Here is an 18,828-nt window from a genome sequence, read left to right as displayed (position 1 = left end):
ACAAATGAGACCCAGTGTATCTGCCAGAACACACCGCTCAGAGGCTGAAAAACATTTTCTTTACTAGCTGCCACAAACACACCTCACTGTTGCTATTTTGGCCCCGGTCACCTGTTGACCTGACAGCCAAGTGTCAGGGGAGAGTGCACATGTCAGCTGCAGATGGAGGCTCTCAGCGGGGAGCGATGCTGCAGCCCTGACCGCCTCACAGAGCACCACATCACAGCGCAGAGGGACTGCAGGTTTCTTTTTCACCTTTACATCCTGCAGAAAAACTCAATTATCTCACCGAGGATCTGCTCTGCTCTCAGATGTAAACGGAGTCTGAGGAGGTCACCTGAGGTTTCATGAGGTTGTGTGAGAAACAGGTAACAGCACATTTCCTCCTCTTCCATGCATGCAGGTGTGTGAGACCTTTATTCTCATGCAAAATGTCTTATTTTGATCTCATGGGAAGACAAAGATCTGTCCTCTGAGGGAAGAATGGATGTGTCTCCTTGTGTGTCCTCAGCTGATCAGTTACTGTGGGCTCCAGCCTGGAGGTCTCCAACCCTCTGAAAATGTACGGCCTGTATCTGGAAGCAGTCAACGATTACATTAACGAGTCCTACGGAGAGGATGTGTGGAGACTGATCGAGAACCGAGCAGAGATCCCACACCTCAAGTTCGTCCGGCATCAGATGTACAAGTAGGTTGACGGTTTTCTAAATCAAGTTTCCTCTATTATTATATTTGTGTATACATATTTAAAGTATATATGGTATATATGTACATGTGTGCATTTATCATTTATGATAATCCTATTACTACTATTATCTAGGTAAGATTCGTTTTTTCTTCTCTTTTCGTCATACTTATTTCTGTGGGTTTTTTTCTTAAATCAAATTAAATTAATTTTGGAGTATCAATATTTGCAAATTTTGAAAAAACATATGGGCACATATGGATGATGTGATTTATTATTATACTCTGCACAAAACTAAACAATAGTTTGATCACAAAAATGTTTCCTCCATTAACCCTTTGAAACCTGAGAAAATTGGTTTCAAAAACACAGCAGGAAGGCAAAGAGCAACTTTAAGAAGAAATTATCCAAGTTAGTGAAAATTGGTTTTAAAAAAGTACAAAGAAAATCACCTTAAAATTAGCAAAGTGAGCAAAACAAACAAAAACAGGGAATTGACAAAAAATAATAATTTTGTGAAATTATTTTAAAAATATAATTATGATAATTAAAAAATATAGTTTTCTTCATATTTCTCCCTAGCTTTAAATATTAAATATAGTTTTAAATAAATATTTTTCTATATCTAATTTTCTAGCAACACGCAGGACTTTTCATCAGTTCACTGCATTGTTTCACATATAGGGAATATGTATTCTTTGTTAGATAATTTATTTTCAGTCTGTAGCTAACCTTTGGATGATTGTTGGTGCTTTAAAACAAATATATGTTTCTTAAGGACGGTTACAAAAGTTTGAATTTTCAATTTGTTTTTATTTTATTTTGCTTTTTTTTTTTTTTTAACTTTTTGATTTCCATTTAGTTTGTTTTTTTTCAGAATATGTTTATTAATTTTATTTCAGTTTTTTCTACTAACAAAGTTTTTAATATATATTTAGTGCTATTTTTTTAGGGTCAGGTGTACTGTCTCAGAAATATTGAACTCTTTTAAACCAGAGTAAATTGGCTTAATTTTTTTTTTAAACATGGGAAGATGGCATTGAGCAATGACTGAAAAACTGGCCCCAAAATCAGCAAGAAACTAGCAAAAGCACAAGAAAATTACCTCGATAAACAGTAGCAAAAAACAAAAGACATTTGAAAAAGATAAAGAAAAAAAGGGCAAACAAGACAAAAAACGAGTTCTATAAAATCATTTTAGATCTGTAATTACGATAATTAAAAATATAGTTTTTCCTTATTTTTTTCTTTTTTGCCTACACATTTTTTCTTGGCCTTTTAAAAAGTTATTTTGCAAATGAACATTTTTTTTGCATTTTCTTGGCACATTTCTTACTAAAAGTGCTCAACACAGAAAGTAGTTCAAATATAGTTGAAATCATTAATTTTAAGACTATGATCACATCTGCATTCGGTTCAGATTTATAGAAATATTCAAGTTTTTAAGTTTTGATTAAACAGATTTTAAGCCCTAATTGTGACAAACAGCAGCTAAGCAAAATGTCAAAACAAAAAACAAATAATAAACGTTCCCTCTTGGTTACAGTGACAACCTGATCCTGCGGTTGGCAAAGGCAGCAGGAGAAGTTCTGGGAAAAGACCCACGATGAGCTGATGTACGCCTTCGGGGTCTACATGGTCAAAAGGATCGGAAACTATGGATACGAGCGGATCCTTAAGGTGACACAGTGACGACCCCTCCCCGCTCTGACGACAGCGTTACATACATCCTCTTTACACTCCGTCACTGACTGATCAGATACGACTGAATCTGACCTCTGACCCCACTGATAACAGCGCCCCACATTTCTGAATCAGTGGAAAAAGCCTGAATTATTTAAACAAATGTCATAATTCTTTACAAGAACTGTGAAGTTAATGCAAACAGTAATAATAATTTAAAAAAGGCCAAACAGAAGAAGTTAAAAGCATCAATTTGGCTGTTCAATATAAGTATTCGACGACTTGTTCTGTTTTCCATGCAAACTTTTAAAGTTTAAATATTACTATTATTAATATTTTATAATATTACTCACAATCATATTGCTCTGCGCACGAAATGCGCTTTTCAAAATCGAGCTTTGAAAAATATCATACATCAGTATGATTTTCTACTTTCATTGAGTTTGTTTTTAACCAACATCTTCATCATCTTCAGGCTTATCATAAATGCCACTATGTTTTTAGATAAAAAAAAAAAAAAACAAAATACAAAAACTGAACGGAATTATTTTCAGTATACTAAATGACAAATAGGTTATTATTATTATGATTATCATTATTATTTTTGATTATCACAGTCTGGGACATGTCATTGATTTGCAGTAACATTGATTATGACAGTGGAAATATGGTAAAAAAATGACATCAGATATAATATAATGTATGTTTTTCTGCTTTGATGTCTGTGGGATCAAAAATGTCAGTTTGAATGGGTTTCAATGGAGCATTTTTGACCTTAACAGTCTGAATGTAACTATTTAGTTTCCACAGTGTATTTTAGACTTATTGTAGGAGCTGAGCTGGAAATTCACTAATTACACTCAAATACACAATTGTGGCAAAAATGTTTGCATATGTATGATCACTGCCAAAATAAATAAAATTAAATAGTCCTTAATATTCAGAAATTGTGAAATGTAACTTATGGAATGAAATACAGATATTAACTACAGCTGATTGATCATCTTCCATGTTTTGTAGGTTTTGGGGCGAAATGTGCGCGACTTCATCAACGAGCTGGACAACCTGCACGAGTACTTCCGCTTCTCCTTCCCCAAAGTTCAGCCGCCGAGTTTCTGCGTGGAGGAGGAGTGTGAGACGAGCCTGACGCTGCACTACCGCAGCACGCGCAAGGGCTTCACGCAGTTCGTCAAAGGTAAGCGGAGGAAAAGGCGGGGTCTACCACAGGGACAGGAAGTCTACCGCTCTCTATAGAGTTCACATCTCTGTGTTTGTGTTCCCAAACCGTACTATCATACTAGGTAGTATGGCAAATAAGGATTTAGTATGTCAAAATACATAGTATGTGTAAAGCAGTACTTCAAAGATACCAGGGTGTTCTCCTACATTCTGCAGTTTGCGAACCAGCATGCTTTTCTGGCTATTTTGGCCCACAATCCTCTGCACAGTGTCAAATACCTCACATCCTGACAGCTGATTGACAGCTGACAGAAGTGGCAGTGACAGATGATTATGCATTCAAGTGATGGACCAAAATAATCACAGAGATTACTAATAACAAAACGTAGAAATAAAAGTGAAAGAGAAAGGCATTTGTAGGATTATTTACTGCATGTAAAATCCATAATGTATGCAGTTATAACTTAAAGTTAAATACTGCAAACAAACAACAGCAGAGTTCTTCGGGTTGACCTCTGACTCTACTGAGTTTTGCGAATGGCGATTTGTTTTATCTCCATGGTAACAGGCGTAAGGGTTGAATTCGTAAACACTGGGAGAATGCAACAAGCAACTTAACAAGGACATGGCCCAAAAATTTGCAAAACATGTTACAAAAAAATACTTGAAAAGAGTAAAAAACAAAAAAGATATTAGATATAGATATTACACTGGATTTTTTTTTTTTTTTTACTTATTTTGGATAATTTTCTAATAATCCTCCCCTCTTTTTAAAACTATTTATGAGTAATTTTCTTGATGTCACCTTTTACTAATTTATTGCAATTTGTAGTATGCTACTTTCCAAGTTTCAAATGGTCAAAAAGTTTGTGAAACGAATCTACATGAAGCACAAGAAAACTAATGTCAATCCAGGTTTTAAAGGGTTAAAAAAGAATTCATAATTGATTTTCTAAATCTACCTCTTCTTTACCAAGTTGCTCATTGCCTTTTTGTCCAATGTTTCTGAAAAATATTGCACTAATCTTCTCAGGGTTAAATACTTGTGAAAGGGGCCTGAAATCAGTACAAGAAAAGTGATGTTGCTTTAGGTTTCAAAGGGTTAATTCCTCAATATATCCTCAGAAATGAAGTTTACCGAGCTCATTTCGATGTATCGTCTCCTGCAGGACAGCTCTCTCAAGTGGGACGCCAATTCTACAACACAGACATCGAAGTGGAGATCCTGTCCAAAGAGGAGACGGAGAAAATGACGTATGTGGTACGTACTGAGGATCAGGTCAAGTATCAGTTGAGCCGCCGAGCATCGACCTCCACCTCGTGTCACTTCTATCAGCACCCAAATTATTCCATCAGCTTGGATGAGACGCCAGGCGCAGTGCCTGTTTACACTCAGAAAGCAAGTGTTTATTGGATGGAGATAAGTGTTTATTGGGAAGGGACTCTGGGTAAGCTCTGGGAAAAAAAAAATAAAAATAAAATAAAAAATACACCCCAAAACTCAAGATTATTATACATTATAATAAGATTTTATATTCTAGATTATATTTTAATTTAGAAATAACACCTCAATTCAAAAAACAATTATTCTTTTAAAAATAGTAAAAAAAAAAAAAAAAAATAGTAAAAAATTTCGAAAAATAGTCGAGTAATAGTAGTAGCAAAAACACAGCTTAATTAAAAGCAAAACATCATAAACTCTGGATCTACAGAAAATTAAATTCCAACTATTTTGTTTTTGAATTTTGGGTGTGTTTGTTTTCTTATGTTTTTATAATATTGAGTTTTAGGTGGAATATTTTTGTCTTATTTTATAATTTTGAGTTTTTGTGTTTTTTTTTTAATAAAAAAGGGGGTTGTGGTTTTTTTTTAACATTGAATTTTGGGGTGTGTTTATTTTCTATGTTTTTCTATGAGTTTAGGGGCTTTTTTTTCCTTCTAATTAAAAATATAATTTTGAAGGTTTTTGTGGATTTTTTGTGTTTTTTGAGTGTTTTGTTTTCGTCTTCACCACAAAAAAAATGTATTAACTGACTGACTTGTTTTCCAAATGCTACATTAAACTGACGCTGCTCCTGCAGGTTTTTATAAAATGAACTTTGATAACGCCGCCTTCAAACACCGCATGCCGCAGCAGAAGACGGGCGCCGGGCTACGAGAAGCTACCAATGAAGCGAGGCATCTTTTTCGACATGTTCCCCTTCAGCGTCATCTTCCGCCGCGACATGACCATGTACCGCATCGGCGACGGCCTCAAAGAGGTCTTCTCCGACCTCCAGGGCAAGAAGGTCAACGAGGAGTTCACTCTGATTCGACCGATGCTGGAGTTCAGCTGGACAACGTGAGCGCGTTCAGTTTTTGATATTCGTAAATACTGAGTTAAATCACAGCTTTAAAAATGTTTTTCTCTCTTTCTCCAGATTTACACTCATCTGAACAACGTGTTTGAGCTGCTGTCCAAAGCTGTGGTGGAGAGCAAGCAGAAGGTCAACATCCCCAAACTGAGCAAAGAGGAGCCCGAGGAGAAAGGAGGAGAGCGAGAAAGCAAAGGAAGAAGAAGAGAGAGGTCCCAGTCTCTCCATTTCAATCAGTCCAAATGCATTATGTATAAAAAGGTTCATTTCAGATGGATGGGATCACTGAACGTCCATCACGTCACTCACTCATTTCTATCCAAGGTCGTTTTATCTCGACTGAGCTGAATAAAATATTTATATGTTCAGAAAGAAAATGAATATCAAACTGAATGAAGAGACAAACCGCTGCTGTTCACAGCGCTCCCACACTCTGTCACGGAGGAATTTTTTAAAACCTCTCCATGGCTTTTTCTTTTCCAAACATTTAAGATTCAAACTCTATTCAAACATGATTTCAACGTCCCAATGGATGTGCTCAAATTTGAAAATCCAGCAATAATTTGTGTCATTTTGGTGATTTTTAAAGAAAACATGCCTTTAAAAAAAATATAAATATATAACAGAATATAGTTTTTAAGGAAAATCAGGGAGAACGTCAGAAAACAAATAAATAAAACAAGAAGATTCATTTGTTTCGTTCTGCTGAGGGTGTAATAATGTCACCAGGAAACAACAGCACACATTTTTTATCTTCATGTTTTGTGTGAGAATGCAACATAACGGACACAATCTGGAACATAACCTTCAACAACGCACAAGAAGTGAATTCATAACACACTGATGTGTTTCTAATATATTCTCATACCCAACTATTTCCTGGTTAACTCACTTCTCCTCTCACCGTCTCTGCTGATCTCCGTCCATCAGAGCCGAAGGCGGTGGAGGAGATGAAGGGCACAGACCAGGAGTACAGCAGCCCCCTGATGCAGTACAACAGCTCTGCGAACTCTGGAGGGGAAGACATCGAGCTGCTGGCCTTCCAGACCGTCACCGGTCAGAGCCGCTTCACTTCTTACTGACGTGTTTGTAACCGCCACAGTCCCGCTGACCTGTCCCTCATGGTTCTCTGCAGGAAAGTGCTGTGAGACCATCTTTGAGGACATGAGGGAACCTCCAAAGAAACCTCTGCACCTGAAGGGCCAGATGAAGTACGTCCCCCAGTGGGACTCCCTCATCTTCCTGGGGACACCCATGTAAGACCAGAGCAAAACGCACCGACTACGTTTAACTAACCATCAGCCTCCGAGCCTCAAACATGAAGCCAAAAACAGTTTCCAAAGATTCTCATGTTTCAGTGCCAAACTTTACAGCAAAAACTGGAAAAGCAGAAGAGAGCAGATCTCCACGAGGCGGCTGCCGAACCTGATCAATGCCAAAAATCCAGATTTTCCATCAGATCCACCCTCCCATCTAATATGGTCACTTCTGGCTCCAAAAAACCAAGATGGCAACAGCATGAATGCCAAATTTAAAGCTATCAAACAAGTCAACAAAAAAAATGGGTGACGTCACAGCAGCTACATCCATTATTTTTCTATATTTGTATATATATTTCCTGCATGTCCTGGTTGTATTTTAGTAAAGAGATTACTGAGAAATAAGCATATATGTTTACTTTAACCTCATAATTAAGTTTGAGGTGGCTTAAGACTTTAACACAAGAGTCTATTTAGATCCGGGGCTATTCATAAAATATTCGAGGCTGAAACAACACCACTGTGCTCACCTATCTGAATAATCTGAATATTATTTTCTTGACTTCATTCTCATTGCAGAAAATATAAACTTCAGTGATCTTCAGCAGTGTGCTGCCACCTTATTTATTCAATATTAAAATGTTCCGCTGCATCCCCCCTCTAATCGTTTCTAATTCTGGAGATGGATTTATGGATGCTAATTCAGGGAATTCATTTACATTTACATTATTTACAGTTTCTGCATTTCTCCTCCTCGTTCTCGCAGCATAGAGACGGTGGAGGACATGATAAAGATGGGGGTGTACGTGAACGATCTGAACCTGCATGACTCCAGCAGAGAGCTGATTCTGGCCGGGACACAACAGTCGGCCGAGCTGCAGCTGGCCCTCGACCAGGTGAAAAAATGAACGAGGATCTCAACTGGGAAATTTAATTGTACAAATTCAGAGAGGCAGGAAAACGCGGTGAAAAGTGGTTCATATTGCCTGGTGAAATGTATTAAAATAAGACTTGTATGAAGCAGAAGTTGTGTTATATGATACACTGAGTGCACAGAAATTAAGAGTTCTCTCCATGAAACGGGCTGACCAGGTGAGCCCAGGTGCTACCCCGGATTGATTTCACCCATTAAATCCACCGCAGCCATGCAGGAGAAATGTGGATTAAGAGGATTAGAGAAGGCAAAGAGGGATTTCTGAGCTTTACGAGAGGTGAGACTGTAACTGTGGGCTTCTTTTGTCCCGTTTCTGATCCTCCAGGAGCAACAGAAATATGCTCAGCTGCAGGAAATCATCAAGAAGCTGGACGAGGAGAAGAAGAGAGGGAGATTCTCTGCTGTATGCCATGATCCCCAAAGCTGTGGCCGACCGCCTCAGGAAGGGGATCACTGCTCTGGAGACATGCCAGGTAGGAGGCCGCGCAGGTCACAATGAGAGCACCTCAAGACACACAAATATCAGAGCACTGCTTCCCAACTGGTCAAGCCACTGCAGGCAGTACTTCAAGGTCTGCACGCAGAGAACCACATATTCTATTTTACAAAATGTAAATAATGTCCGACAGTCCGCTCCAGCGCTCCAGCACAGACATGTGCAACAGACATGTGCGAGCAACAGACCGCTCCAGCGCGCGCAAAAATGACTAACCGACATAATCCTGCCCATGTTGGGTATTTCGGTTATTTAAAAATTATGTTAACCCTTTCTGCACCGGGGCTGCCAACTCCCACGCATCTGCCCTGCGCCTCACGCCTTTGGGCTCACTTAGGAGTAAAAGGAACCTTTAAGCTTGAAAGAAATAGTGATTTGATGTATATGTTGATATATATACCGATATCACCCGATAGAAAAAAAAAGATTGTGATAAGACTTTTTTTCTATATTGCCCAGCCCTGCTTAGGCCTCATTATTTTTGTAAAAAATACAATAAAATTAAATAAATATTAAAACACTCAGGGCTGAAGCCTTAGACACCATACCTAATGACATCACTGGGTTAAAATTTAGTTAATAAAAAGCATTGCAACCAAAAATGTGCTTCATATTGCTTCAAGACTAGTGACACTGCAAAGGCACAGCATGTTAACCACATAACACCAACAACAGGACAATAATATAGTTACTCAATATGGTCACGATTCAGAATGGACCCCCAAACCTACTTTTGGACCACGACCCACCAGTTGGGAACCACTGTTTTAGAGGCGTCGAATAACAGCTGACCGCTAAAGCAAGGCCGCTCATGTTTTACTGCGATCCTAAAATATGTTGCTGTGATCACAGCACACACTTTACTCTGAGGGCGCACACGTCCTTAATCTCAAACACAATTTGTTCCGTCGAACCTCTCCATGCTGAGGTCAGGTGTCAGACACGCTGCAGTGCTCTGAGCTCAGCGTGACCTTCACGGGAAATACAACTGACATTTTCTCACAAGCAGAAAAAAGATCTGGCTTTAATTGCAGCAACTGCACCAGCAGTTTTTTTTTTTTTTTTACTGTCAGTCAGGACTGTGCACAGGAGGGAACACAGCTGAGCAAAACTGTCCTCTTGTCCCAATGTGTAAAATAAAACCAGATAAAACATGAATAAAAAAACACACAACATGCATGTTTTCCAACAGAAGAACTAACCAACATATTATTTATGAGCTCACATGCTCTCAATTTTAGGGATTTGTCAGACTTTAAAACACTATTACTGTATAAAGTAAAAATTAAGATGCTTCCAGACTCTAATGAGAAGTTGTCAAAATTTAGTCAGTGTGAATGAAGAGAAATCTGCGTGTTTACAAAAAGGATTAGAACAAATGCAAAAAACAAACAGTAAAGGGGTTAATTTGTATAATAATGAAAAGAAAATGAAAAAAAGCAAAATTAGAGGAAATGAAAATGTGTAAAAACAGCTAAAAGATTTTAAAACATCTCTAAAAGTAATATGATAAACGTTTTGAAACCTGAACAAGTTAATTTCAAAAACATAGAAAGAAGTTAATAAGCAATGGAAAGAAATTACTCAGAACAAATAAAATATAAATAAATAAATAAAAATACATGAATTTTTCTATATCTACTGATTTCTTGAAATTTTTGGAAATCTTTTTTCAATCGTTTTTCAAAGAAATCACACCAACTTGCTGAAGGTCAAAGGTTTAAACACTTGTGAAAGGCGTCTGAAAGCAGTATAACATAAAGTGATGTTGCTCAAAGTTTCAATAGGTTAAAAAATATAAAACTGAGTTATGAACGTCAGTGTTTGTACATGAATATTTGTTTGGGAGTTTGGGATATAACAAATTCTGTTCTGATTTTTTCTTTTGTTTTCAATGTAAAAATCTGCAGAAAATAAAACTAATAATGTAAAAAAAAAAGGTTGATACAATAACCTCATTCCGCAGTATAAGTCTTATATTAATTTTTTCTTTTGTGTAAGTTGTGTAAGTTGGAAAATGGCCAAAATAAACTAAAGTTATTATCCAAATAACTACTACTTTATGTTAAAGTTGGTAGATAAAAGCAGAAAACTTGTTATTGTGCAACGGCAGCAGTTATAGTGCAAGTAGCAGGTTTTTCCAAAAAGTCCAACATTACAAAAAAAACACAAACTAACCCAGAATGATCCATCCACACTAAAGTACAACGATAACAAACAAATAATTTATGGCCCTGAGACGCTCGTCTCTCGCTGCGATAGAAGCACCCGCTGAGTGACCTTTGTTCACTATCATCACTGACAGTGTGTTTTTTTTTCGCAGGTGTTCCCAGATGTGACCATCCTGTTCAGCGACGTGGTCAAGTTCAACGAGATCTGCATCCACATCACACCCATGCAGGTGGTGGACATGCTCAACGAGATCTACATCGTCTTCGACACGCTCAGCGAGAAGCACAACGTCTACAAGGTCAGAGAGCAGCTCAGCGTCGCGTTTCTGCATCGGTTACTGTCAGCTGTCACTCAGAGATAAAGCTGAATTCATGTCTCTCGTCATCACAGACTTTAAGTCCTGAAGCGACACTCAGTCCCGTTAAAGCTGCTTCACTCTCACCTCACAATGTTTTGCCATAAACAAAATTTCCAAACTATTTCATATTTTTAAGGATCCAAAATTTTTTTTTCTTGTCCCAGTTGCCAGGCTTTTTCAAACATAAAAGATTCAAAATCTATTCAAACATTATTTTAGCACCCACACATCCGCATGATATGTTAAAAAACGGTGGGAAACTTGAAAATCCTACAATAATTTCTGTTTTTACAGTTTCTGGTTGTGATAAATGGTGCCAGTTCTGTGATTTTTTTTAAGAAAACATACCTTTAAAAAAATAATAATACAAATAATTAAAATATTAATAAAAAATAATATATATATATAAGTTTATAAACATTTTTTAAAAAGACAAAAAAAAAAAAAACAAACAAGAAAAAACAATTTCTAAAAATGTAAAATCTTCTGAACAAAACAAATGTTTTTTAAAAAAAGAAGAAATGCCAAAACATTTTGAAGAAAACATGCAGTCCAAAAAATTAAAAAAAAAGAAAATATAAAAATCTCCCCAAAATTTTACGTTTTCTATGAATATTGCCAAAAAACTCTAAAAACAAAAAAAAAAAAGCGAAAATTTGTAAGTTTGCTATAATAAAAAGAGCAAAATTTTAAAAAAGAAGGAAAATCGCAAAAACAGAATTTTAGAGAAAATGAACAAAAACAACTAAAATGTGTCACACGCTGATGCATATTACAGCTACATTATATTATGTCCATCACTTCAGTGTTCGCTGTCCTTTCTGTCCAGGTGGAGACGATTCGTGACGCCTACATGGTGGTGGCCGGCGTGCCCACAAAACCACCTTCCACGCGCACCACATCTGCGACATGGCCCTGGACATGCTGAGCTCCATCGACCACCTCAAAGACCCGTCCACCGGAGACAACATCCAGATCAGAGTCGGTGAGCGGGACAACTCAACCACTCTGACACCTTAAAGCGAAGGCCCCCAAAAATATAAACCTGACAGACAGATTCCTCCTTAACCCTTTGATAGCTGAGCAAATTAGCTTGATTTCTTTCAAAAACAAAGGAATAGGGTGACAAGCATCTAAACAAGAACTGGCACAACAATAAAATAATTTAGGGAAAAAGTTACAAGAATAAAGAAAATACCTGCAAATAACAATCTTTTTATTTTTTCTTAAGAAAACAGGTTTGGAAAGCATGTTCTCTTTAAAAGAAGCTTTGGCATTTCTTTTCTTTATATATTATATTATATATTATTATTATATATATATATATATATAATATATATATATATATATATATATTTGGCATTTAAAAAAAACAACTGGGGTGATATCTGTTTTTTTGAAAGGCATGTTTTCTTTAAAAAAAAAAAAAAGAAGAAAAAAACTAAAGAAAATGCTAAAAAGTTATCTATATTTATTTTCTTTTTTCTGTAAAATCATTTAATATATATAATTGCAAAAATAATAAATACAGTTTTGTGTACATTTTCTACAATAGCTTATAATCCCCCAACTAATTTTTAGATCGTTTTCTTTGTCCCCTTTTGCTATTTTCTTGCCAAGCAGCTCATAAGTTTTTTTGTAATCAAAAAGAAATCAAAACGATTTTAAAGGTTTCACTGGTGTCGATGCTTGAGCACATGAAAACTGATATCAGTCCCAGTGTGTAAGGGTTAAACAAAGGACCGGGGTAAAGTCCGCAGATCAAGACACCGTCTCCTTCCTGTCACCAGGGGGCGCAGTTTGACATCAGCCCCAACCACTGAGAACTGTATTTATTATTAGAATAATTTTATATTTAAAAAAATATGTTACAGAATTTTTCAAATAAAAAATATATAAAATTAATACTTTTTCAGCATGCTTAAGGTAGTTTTCCTGTTTATCTGTATTTTTGTTGTTTATTATTTTAATTTAATTTATTTTAATTTTCTTGTGCTGTGTTCAGAACACTAACCCTGAGCAAATTGCTTGCTTTTGAAAACATAGGTGAAAAAAAATACGATGAGCTACATGGCAAGAAGTGTTCTGCAAATTGCAAAAAAATGTAGATTTAGACAATTATTCCTTTTTAAAAAAAAAAAAGCTAAAATGTAAAAAAAAAAAAAAAACTAGCATGTTTTTTTTTTTTTGCTAAATTTTGGGTCATTTCTTCTGAAGTTGCTCATTGCCTTTTTCTCATGTTTTTGTAAGAAATTAATCCAATTGTTTTAGGCTTCAAAGGGTTAAAGTAAGTGATGAGTGCAACAACTACTGTATACATAAACCATGACACGAGCTGCAGTAAAAATGGCTTCAGGCTTTTTGTGAATAAATCAGCTGATGTTTTTTTGTTTGCCTTCTCTCAGGTATCCACTCCGGTATGGTGGTGGCGGGCGTGGTGGGTCTGAAGATGCCTCGCTACTGTCTGTTTGGGGACACGGTGAACACGGCCTCCAGGATGGAGAGCAACGGAGTGGTGACTACACTAACATATTTAACAAACCCACCGCCTCACACAACCAGCCAAACAACCCACAGCATCAGTGGAAATAACTGCAGCGACGCTTGTTTCCCTCAGTCACGCAGATTAGCACAGAAACATTTTCACTTTAAAAACGCTGCATTTTACTTAATGCACCGTGCAAATCACTTCATTTGCTTTCTGCTGCTCACAGTAATAAGAGTTAAAGCCGTGTGTGGAGGGAAATTTGTTCTATGATCAAAAGCAAAGCAATTTAAAGGAAACAGTCTGTGCTTAATTTCCTGACTGTAATGTAAACTTACATAAAGGAAGAAAAAAGCTCAGTGTTTCACGTTACTCTGATTACTTTAACCCTTTGAAATATGAGCAAATTGGTTGGATTTCTTACAAAAACTTCAGAAGGAAATCAACAACAAAAGAAGAAATGATTCAAAAATTAGCAAGACATTTGGATGTGAAAATGACCTGGAAATTAGTAAGAAAAAAAAAAACAACAACAAGGAAACCAACTAAAAAAGTGCTTAGAAATTATAATAATTCTGTAACATTATGATTTTTGTTACTTTTCTCTTAGACATTTTTCCTAGCTTTTTAAAAATATTTTTAAAACTTTTTAAAAATAATTTTATTTTTTTAAACATGGGAAGAGGGCACTGAGCAACAAGAGAAGAAATGACCCAAAAACTAGGAAGAAACAGGTAAAAAGTGCAATAAAATTACCTTAAAAAAAAAGTAGCGAAACACTAAAAAATAAAACAAAGAAAAAAGATTAGAAAAATAGGCAAACAGGACTTGCAAAAAGTACTTAAAAATGTATAATAATTCTTTAAAATCATTTTAAATATGTTATTACGATGATTAAAAACAGATGTTTTTCTTTTTCCACTAGACATTTTCCCTCGCTGTATTTTCAAGATAAATTTCTAAATTTATTTAAGTTGCTTATCTACTCTTTTCCTCATGTTTTATGAAAGAAATTGCACCAATTTGCTCTGGGTTCAAAGGTCAAAATAGTGATGAAAAGTGTCTCAAAGCAGCACAGGAAAGTTTCAAAGGGTTAAACAGGTTTGTGTTTGGACACCCAGCTTTAGCAGTAGTTGTGTGTCTGTGCGTCTGTCTGAGCAGGGCATGCAGATCCACATCAGTCAGACCACCAAAGACCACCTGGAACACGAGCCTTACATCATCGAGGAGAGGGGGAAAATCTTTGTGAAGGTGAGTGGATAATATCACACACCTTTTATGAGTCATTTCTTTTTCAAAATGACGGCTTTTATCCACCATCCACCGGGTGAGACGGATGTAAAGATTAATGCCTCACGTCGGGTTGAGCCGGTCTCGTCGCTCTTTATTCCAGGATAATGTGTGTAATTTGAAAAATGGGAGACTTGCTGTTGAGTGTCACTGAAAATGAGAGCCTGTGGCTCAGGAGGGAGAGCAAACTGTCCACTAATTGGAAAAATGATGGTGTGATTTTTGTGATTATTTTGTCTTTAAAAATTTTAGACGTTTTAAAGGATTTTTTTTTCAATTTTACTTTTTTATTCTTTAACTTTTTCGGGGGCATTTTCAAAGAAAACATTTTGTCTGGTTTTTATTTTGGTGTAGTTTTTTACTCATTTTTTTGAGCAGTTTTTTTTAAGAAAACATGCCTGCATTTTCTTTAAAAAATTAGCAAAATGACTCCATTTATCAGGAAAAAACTGCAAAAACAAAAATTATCACTAGATTTTCAGACGGTTCACTATTTGTCGACATGTTCGGCCGCTGTCTTCTTCTGTGAGTTAGCCACGAACTGCTGTTTTTTAAATCTCCCACGGAGGGCCGCACAGATAACACGATGTATAAACTTGACACCCATCCTGCCGGCTGTCCCTTTTACCCAGACATCATTGCTGCACTGTTACTACCTCCCATGGTGGCTTAAAGGTGAGTCATCTCTGTCCACCCATTCCCTGACTGTACCTTTTATACAAACCGGTGAGGCGGCATAACGGCTTGAGATTCCCGCCTTTAAGAGGCAGTGTAAAAGGGGCTAACGCAAGTTAATTTACCATTTTATCAAAATAAATATTCACTATCTGGAGCCAGTGCTGAGATATTTTGGACCCGACAGTCACAGTGTTTGAATATTGATGATTTGCAGATGAAATGTTCTAAAATGTACACAGTATTTCTGCTCAATACCGCTCACCCTGCGAACATCTTCAGGGTAAAGGCTACATGAAGACCTACTGGCTGAAAGGAAAGAAAGATCTATCGTTCAAGACCCCGGCGGAGTTGCGCTACAACAGCAAGCAAAAGGACTCGGAGGACAAGAGCTCTAACGGGTGAGTAGACAAAAGCAGAGCGGTGGCTGTTCTCCTGCACACAGTCAGCGTGGACTCAGGAGGCCCCCCGGTGATCCGGTCAGAGCCGAGCTCGGTGCCCCCTGCAGCACCAGACGCCAAGCAGACCGAGGGGCCGTCTGTGTTCACTGCTTTGTTTATTTCGAGGAGTCATGCTGACCAAAGAAAAACAAACTTTTCACTCCGACAGGGCAGAGCAGCCGGCAACACAGAAACAAAACACAAAACACACAAAAAAAGCTCCTTCAGTCTGATTTTCAGTTTACCAGGAAATTATTCTGCCACTTTACATAAATCACCTCGCTCCCACTGCAGTTTCCCTTGTTTCAAGCAAATAAAGGTTTTGAAACAAGGCTGTAACATGAAAATGATAGAGTTCTGCAGAGGGATTATAAATGCACTGACTCTGTTGAAATTAGCTGAAACAACAGCACTCCAAGGACATATTTATGTAGCTGCTGGGGAAAACTGTCGAGCAGAAATAAACCCAAACTCTCATCAGAGTGTCTTTACGGCCCCCCTCCCCACGGCCAAATTTAAAGATGTTTGAGTTTTATTCTTAAAGGGATAGTTCACCCAAAAATGAAAATCCAGTCATCATATACACACCCTCACAGGGGAGGTTTCTGGGTGACGTGTAAACAGTGGCGTGCAGATACAGCGAGCTCTTGTTGGCCATGCGGGGGCGCGCATACGTGAACGTGGCGCCCACACCAGGAGCTACAGGCATGGATGTATTAAAGAAAGTCTGGATACAGTGTTGGAGGCGGGGCCTCATTCATTCCTATGAGAGGAGCTCATTGGTGCATAAAGCAAAAAAAATATTTTTCCGGGTATAAAATACTCAGATCTACAGGCCCATGAGGCATGTGCTCTGCAGGCAGAGCGCCCGACTTCTGGTTTAGCGCCATTTTTGGGTAAACTATCCCTTTAACACTTTTTACGTCTTGTTTTGAATCACTGACTTCTTATGTGTAATTTAACTCTTTTCACAAGCACCAACGCCAAGCACGGGGACTCCAGCTTCCAAATCACCAGCAGTGAGGAGCAGGCCGAAGGGAAGCCGAGCCCCAGCGACCTCCCGCTGGACACCGTGCCCCTGCCGGAGGCCGCCAACGAGCCCCTCGCCACCTCAGCCGAGCTGCAGGAGAAGGAGAAAGCCAAAAAGACTAAAAACAACAACAGACTGGAGGTGCCCCAAGGAAACGCGAGGCTGGAGTCGTCGTCGCCCACCGACGACCCAGACAACCCGGGTCCGTTACTCAGCATCAAGAGGAACAGCTTCAGGCAGCAGTACGCCAAGCTGCCCGCCAACCTGCCCATGCGCAGCACCTCCTGCTCCATCCTGTGAGCTCGCCGTCGCAGTGTGAGATTACAAGACGACGTGTGACGAGGGCGTGATACTGAAGATATCATCCAAGTTTAATCAGAGACAAAACAGGCGTTTCAGCATTTATCGTGACTGATCTCAGCATTCCCACATTTTCACTGATACATTTTCAAAACTTTTCCATGATATTTTACCCAATTTCCATGACTTCCTATGTATATATTTTAAATTACAGCCAAAGCAATGTATATTCAAAACTTTTCCAAAATATACTAATTATTTGAAACCATTTCCCAGGCCTGGAAAACAGTTTTTCTAATTTCATCGCTTTTCCAGATAATTCAGGGATTTGGGACCCTGTGGTCTGCATTTTTAAGGTCAAGTAATTTCGAGGGGTTTGATAGAAATAAGATTGATATGGCAAATTAAACAAAAGACCAACAACAGGTGCAGTTTAAATTTTCCCATTAAAGTCCACCTGTATTGAGGTAAAGTTTGTGCAACATAATTGGGTGCAGATATGTTGACTGATTAAAAAAGATGCAATCAAACTGCATTTAAGTTCACTTTTAAAAAATTTAAATGGAGCAAACAAGCATGTTGCTTCTGTGTCTCATAGTTTTCACTTTTATAGAAATCAGTAAAGTACTTTTTCAACGGGAAAATATAACAAAAAAAGTCTTGAAAATGATAACAAGTTGGAATAATTTTAAATGTATACAAATGATATTTATCAGTATTGTTTTCCAGGCTTTTTTTTCAGGTGTTTTTAAACTATAAATTATTAACTTTAAAAAAACAATTATTAAAATTTTTCTAATTCTACTAATTTCTTGCGAAAATTAAACAATTCAAACCAATCTGGTCAGGATCCAAAGGTTTAAATACTTGCAAAGCATCTGAATGCAGCACAAGGAAAGTGATCCAGGTTTCGAAGGGTTAAGATGGGTTATATGAACACTGAGAATCTGCAGGTTTCACAACAGGTTTCACAACATGTCGTCAACTATTTTGAAGAAAAGGAAGTCCTTTTAGCGGAAACAGGCGGAGAAACAGAGAAGTTTAAACTCGCAATGCAGGTGCTCACAGCTGTAACTTTATTTGTGATTAATGATACTCGCTGTATTATTTTAAACATAAAGTTACTGCTGCTACAAGAAATATGTCACAGGATAGCGGGATGTCTTGGAAAGTGAGCCATGTTGTGACTGAATGGATTTAAATGTCAACAGAAACAAAAAAAACCCTAATTTTTGGATGCTTCACGGAGAGTAGACATGTCAGAGGTTGTATTTTATTTGGTGTAAAGTAGATCGATCAGGAGGCGTTCAGCTGGACCTTCACAACATCGTCTCACAGAGTTTTGGTACTTTCTGTTCTAACTGTATGATGTGTTCATTTCTATAAAACTGTATGTAAAGCCACTCAAACTGTCCTGTTTTCACTTGATGGTAATGGGGTTGTGACCCTCACACTCAGCTGCAAGTTTTATGTGGTCGGCAGCTTTTG

At 37.5% G+C, this 18,828-nt stretch overlaps 1 pseudogene; it reads left to right on the top strand.

Annotated features, from left to right (window-relative positions):
* Positions 1 to 237: 237 nt before the first annotated feature.
* Positions 238 to 17,899, top strand: LOC121945687 (annotated as a pseudogene).
* Positions 17,900 to 18,828: the final 929 nt, after the last annotated feature.

The sequence above is a fragment of the Plectropomus leopardus genome, chromosome 7 (assembly GCF_008729295.1).
Source record: "Plectropomus leopardus isolate mb chromosome 7, YSFRI_Pleo_2.0, whole genome shotgun sequence".
NCBI classification, from domain to species: domain Eukaryota; kingdom Metazoa; phylum Chordata; class Actinopteri; order Perciformes; family Serranidae; genus Plectropomus; species Plectropomus leopardus.
The sequence above is the reverse complement of the archived record's forward strand: the minus strand, read 5'-3'. Positions and strand labels throughout refer to the sequence as shown.